The sequence below is a fragment of the Phaseolus vulgaris genome, chromosome 5 (genome assembly GCF_000499845.2).
Source record: "Phaseolus vulgaris cultivar G19833 chromosome 5, P. vulgaris v2.0, whole genome shotgun sequence".
NCBI lineage: Eukaryota > Viridiplantae > Streptophyta > Magnoliopsida > Fabales > Fabaceae > Phaseolus > Phaseolus vulgaris.
In genome coordinates, this window is record NC_023755.2 from 22,907,320 (window position 1) to 22,913,319 (window position 6,000).

A 6,000-nucleotide genomic window follows, 5' to 3' on the forward strand; every position below is an offset into this window, starting at 1 on the left:
GTGACCTAACTTGAGCGTCGGAGTGCAAACGGCCGCTAGAGGCGTCGTCTGTGTGTTTTGCAGGTTGCGTTTGAAGTTCCCGGAGAAGGTTCTAAGGGCATTCTTGCAGATAGCACAGTTGCATAGGCGGGGTAAGGAAGCGACAAAGCAATTCCTCCACGCTAGAGTTGGCGACAGGATCAATAACAATAATAATATAAATACTATTAATAAAAATATTCATAAAATTAATATTATTTATAATATTAATAATATTAACACTATTTATAATATTTAATAATATTAAGAATATTTAAGAATATTTAAGAATATTTAATAATATTAATAATATTTAATAATATTAAGAATATTTAATAATATTAAGAATATTTAATAATAAATAATAATATTAAGAATATCTAATAATACGAATAATATTTAATAATATTAATAATATTTAATAATATTAATAATATTTAATAATATTAATAATATTTAATAATATTAATAATATTTAATAATATTAATAATATTTAATAATATTAATAATATTTAATAATATTTAATAATATTTAATAATATTTAATAATATTTAATAATATTAATAATATTTAATAATATTAATAATATTAAATAATATTAATAATATTTAATAATATTAATAATATTAATAATATTTAATAATATTAATAATATTTAATAATATTAATAATATTTAATAAAATATTTAATAATACTAATAATATTTAATAATTAATAATATTTAATGATTAAAGTTTCTTTGGATATTTCTCAAGGGACTTGGCTTTGAGTCCCACCAATTGTAGTTTAGTTCTAACTTTAATTATAATTGTCGTTACATATATAATAATTGTCAATAATAATTATAAAAATTGGCATAAAATAATATTTGTAAATATTAATTGAAAATAAAAAAATAAATTCAAATAATAATTAAATTTTTAAAATAAGGTATATTGAATTACCTGTGGACACATTACCTACGGAATGGAGTTGATGGGTATTACTTACGGAATGAAGTTGGTGGATAACTACTGTTTTTGTTACTTACGGACATATTGTCTGTAGGTAACTTACTTACGCCCATATTACCTATGGAACAAAATCCGTAGGTAATGCTAATTTACCTACGGATTTTGACTGTTACCTACAAAATATTTGCATAAATAAATTGGATTTTTCTTATATTAGGCACTTTTTTCTGCATAATTCTGCAGTAATCATGGCAAACTAATTTGAGTTCTTTGATTGATTTTATTGTCTTGAATGTCTTGATCTTCATGTGATTGTTGTTTATTGTAAATGGTTGCGAGACACTTAAAGTGTCCCTCTTAATTTTATTTTATTCTTTACTGATTAAAACAAAAGTATTTAAAGTATTCCTAAGAAAATAAACACATAACATTACTTAATTGTACATAAAATTACTTAAAAGCTAATATATTTAAGTGTGTATCACCAACCATCCCAAAACTTCTAGCTTGTACCTATTTATATTTTCGAAATGTCTTTCATAGCTACTTCTCCCATATATATTTGAGCCTTTCCCTTACTATTATAACGTGCAAAACTCTGATTATCTTATAATTTGTGATTATCTAGATACACACATTTGATACAAATATTGTTCTAAAAACATACAAAACCACATACCAAATAGGTATAATTTTGCAAAGGTATACTAGATTTTTTCTATTGACACCAACTGTGATTATTTTTTATCAATGTGTGCAATACTTATTTTTTTTAAGCGATACCAATGTTATTCTTTGTCATGAATTTATTAGGATTTTTCTATGATATTGATTGGGAAAATATTCTACCAACATTTGCTAGAATTACTTTTGAGCAATGTCAAATGAGAGATTTTTTCGGTCGATATTGATAAAAAAAAATAAAGTAATGCTACAGCCAACAATGTGTAAAAATGATCTCAAATAATGATAACCTAAATTATTGTAATCAATAGCAATTGAAAACAATGTCACACACCATCAATAAAAAGAAGTTTTACCAGTTGAAAAATTCTTAATAAACATTAAAAAAAATATCATTAACCAAGATTGACTAAAACAATAATTAATATTGGTATTTTAAATTATGAATAATTGTTTAATGTTTAAGTTTTTTTTATATATCTAATAGCAATTGAAGTATTTTATTTAAACTAGAAAATTAAAATGATCTTATCTAAATAATTTTCATAAAAATAAATAATTTAAAATGAAATAAATTTTAATTCAATATATTTGTATGTCTAATTTTTTTTAGATCTATTTAAATCTGATTTTTATATACTACTGATAAAAACAATTAGTTGAATTGAAGAATCAACCAATTGATTTTTTGGAATCAAGTTAAAAGCAGATTTGATTTTGGCTGATCTTGTTCCGTATCTTTGATTCTGCTTGTGATTTTCATTAAACCTTCAAAGTTTTCGAAAATCTTGCATAAACAATTCACCCACCCCCTCTTGTTTAAGGCCTACAATTCTAACAATGAATTACTTAATTGGATTAATACTAATGATCTTTCTTGTATGCCTTTTACTGGACCTTGTTATACTTGGTGTAATGAAAGGAGAGTGTTGCATAGAATTCATAGAAGACTGGATAGGGCATTATGTAATGGAGTGTGTATGAAAGAATGGGATTCTTGTACTTCTCAAGTTCTTGTTAAAATTTGTTCTGACCAATCCCCTATTCTTGCTAGTCTTGTTAGTAATTATTTAAGAAAGGTTATCAATTTTCGTTTCTTCTCTATGTGGCATCAGGACACTTCATGTATGAAGCTTATTCATGATTCTTGGGTTAATAAGGTTCTTGGTTGCCCTATATTTATTTTGCAACATAAGTTAAAAATGTTGAAAATTGAGCTCCGAGACTAGAATAAAAATTCTATTGGTAATGTTCACAATGCATTTCTTCTTAAGCAGGGTCTCCTCCTTGGTATTCATTAAAACTTAGAGTCTGCTAGTTTGTTTGATATTGATGGGCTTCTCTGTCAAGAAAGGATAGCTAAGGAGGAGCTTGATCATGCTCTTCAATGTTAATATTTGTTTTGGAAAGAAAGGGCTAAGACGCTATGGTTTTAAGATGGGGATCAAAATACTTTTTTTTCCATATTATGGTCAAGAGGACAAATAACTCTAGTCGGATTCATCGTCTATGAATTTATAATGAGGTTATTGAGGATCCTAAACTCATTGATGATCTTATTTTGGACTTTTATAAAAATCTTTATGCTGATTCTATTTCTAATATTCAGGATACAAGTAATATGGAATATTTTATTGGTACGTATATTACTGAGTTAGTTTCCTCTTAGGAAAATATGATGTTGGTTAAATGTCCTGATTTTTTGGAAATCAAGAATGTTGTTTTTAATCTTAATGGTAATAGTGCTAATGGTCCTAATGGTTTTGGTGGTGTTTTCTATCATTCTTGCTGGGAAATTATTGGAACATATGTTTGCAATTTTGTTCAACAGTTTTTTAAAACAACCTGGGTTCTCCCTAGAATGAACAGTAATGTGGTATCTCTTATTCCAAAGATTTAGGGTGCTGAATCCATTAAAGATTACAGGAAAATTGTTGTTGCTAGAATATTTCCAAGATACTGACAGATAGACTTGCACTTGTGCCTGCTAAAATCATTTCTCTTAATCAATATGGGTTTGTGCAGGGTAGACAAATTCACGATTGTATTGGTATTGCTTCTGAAGTTATTAACATGCTTTCTAAAAAAGTTAGAGGAGGTAATGTGGCTTACAAAGTAGATATTCATAAATCCTTTGACACTCTGAATTGGAAGTTTTTATTATTAGTTTTGACACGCTTTGGTTTTCACCCTTCGTTTGCCGGTTGGATTAGTACAATTCTCCGTTCAGCTATGCTTTCTATCATAATAAATGGCAGTTTGGTGGTTTTTTCCTTGTAGTAGAAGTGTTAGACAAGGTGATCCTTTGTCTCCTTTACTCTTCTGTTTTGTAGAGGAAGTTCTTAGTAGAGATATCACTAAGCTTGTGAATGATAAGAATATTCTACATATGGTTATTCCGTAAGGTTATCTCACTCCCTCTCATATTTTATATGCTAATGACATATTTTTTTTCTGTAGGGTGGATAATAAGTCTTTTAGAAATTTGAGTATTTTCCTTAAAACATATGGTGATTTTTCGGGTCAATATGTTAATAATTCTAAGTGTAGTTTTTTCACCATGGATAATTCTGCAAGATTTGTCACAAAAATTCAACGTATTCTTTCTTGTAGTCATTGTTGTTTGCCTTTGACTTATTTAGGAGTGCCTATCTTTATTGGTGCTCCAAAGTGTCGATTTCTTCAACCTTTAACTGATAAAGTCAAAATGAAGCTAACATCTTGGAAAGGTAAATCTCTTATCCTGATGGGTCGATTTTAGTTGGTCAATACAGTTATTACTGGATTTCTAGCTTATAGATTTAATATGTATAAATGTCATGTTTCACTTCTTAAGCAAGATGAGCAGTGATGTTGAAATTTTATTTGGACCGGTGATATTCTGAAAAAAAAAGGCATAACTACCGTTAATTGGGCTACGATTTGTTCTCAATGGAGGTTTGAAGATTATTAACCTTCATCATGATAATAATGTGTATCTTCTTAAGCTTGCTTAGAAATTTGCTTATAGAAACATGCCTTGGTCTTTTCTCCTGAAAGTCAAGGTTCTTAAATCAAAATACGAGTTTAGAATGGTTTATAGATCCTCATTTTTTTGGCCTGGAATTAAACAGTTTTATTCTACTATACTTGATTATACTTCTTGAATTGTTGGTACAGGTACTTTTATTAATTTCTGGAATGATATGGTGTTCAACTACTTATTAGAAAATATGGCAAGATTATCTGACGGTGCTAGCACTACGGATACAAACTTTCAGTTTTGGATTAGTTGTGATTGGAATATTCCTTTGTCTTTACAACATATGCCTTTTTTTTTAATCATATCATGGTTAGGGAGGAATAGGATATTCCTAATTGGATTCTTGATGAGTCTGGTCGTTTCATTCTTAAATCGGCTAAGACTTTTTCTTGGAATCGGGAGTTCCATGTGGTTGGGGTAAATTCATTTGGTCATCATATATTCCACCTTCCCAAACTCTAGTGCTATGGAAAGTTTTTCATGAGCGGCTTCCTACAGATCAACATATTCAAAATAAAGGTTTGCATATATGTTTTATGTGTACGCTTTGTGAAAAGCACGAGGAATATATTCAACACTTATTTTTTTAATGTTCTAATGCTTTGCATATTTGGAGTTGGGTTCGACAATTTTTTCTTACTTCTCATTTCTCTATAAAGATGATCTTCTTTCTTTTATTAAGAGTGATGGTAGTCCTTTGGTTAAATTTATTAAGCTTGATGTGATAACTTTTCTATTTGGATGATATGGTGTATGAGAAACTATGCTAGATTTCAGGATAAAATTGATGTTTCTAGGGCTATTTTGGTAATTAAATATTTAACTTGTCTAGTGGGAAATTCGTTTAAAGCTTCAATAAAGAATGATATGTTGGATTTCAATGTGATTAAGTTTTTTGGTATTAATACTCGTACTGGTAAAGTTCTTCGTCCTCTTCCTATTAGATGGGAGTTCCCTTCATCAGGCAGGGTTAAAATTAACACTAATGGGGCTACTAGGGGATATCCTGTTCATAGAGAATCATTTTATTTGTATAATAGGCTTCCATCTATTCTGTTCTTAGAATTCATTATTAATGGGTATAGTCTACCTATGTATCATTTTTTTTTAACATATGGGTTTCGATCTAGTGCTCCCATATTATTATTTTTGTATTATTTTTTTCGATAATACTTTTTTTCATGCGATGGCAGATGATTGTTGTTACTTGAGGTGTCAGACTAGCTGAGATGTCAAGTTGCATAGTGATTCCTAACATGAATTTTTTAAAAAAAAAATCTATTATTAAGTGTAAAATTTATAATTTTAATTGTATACACT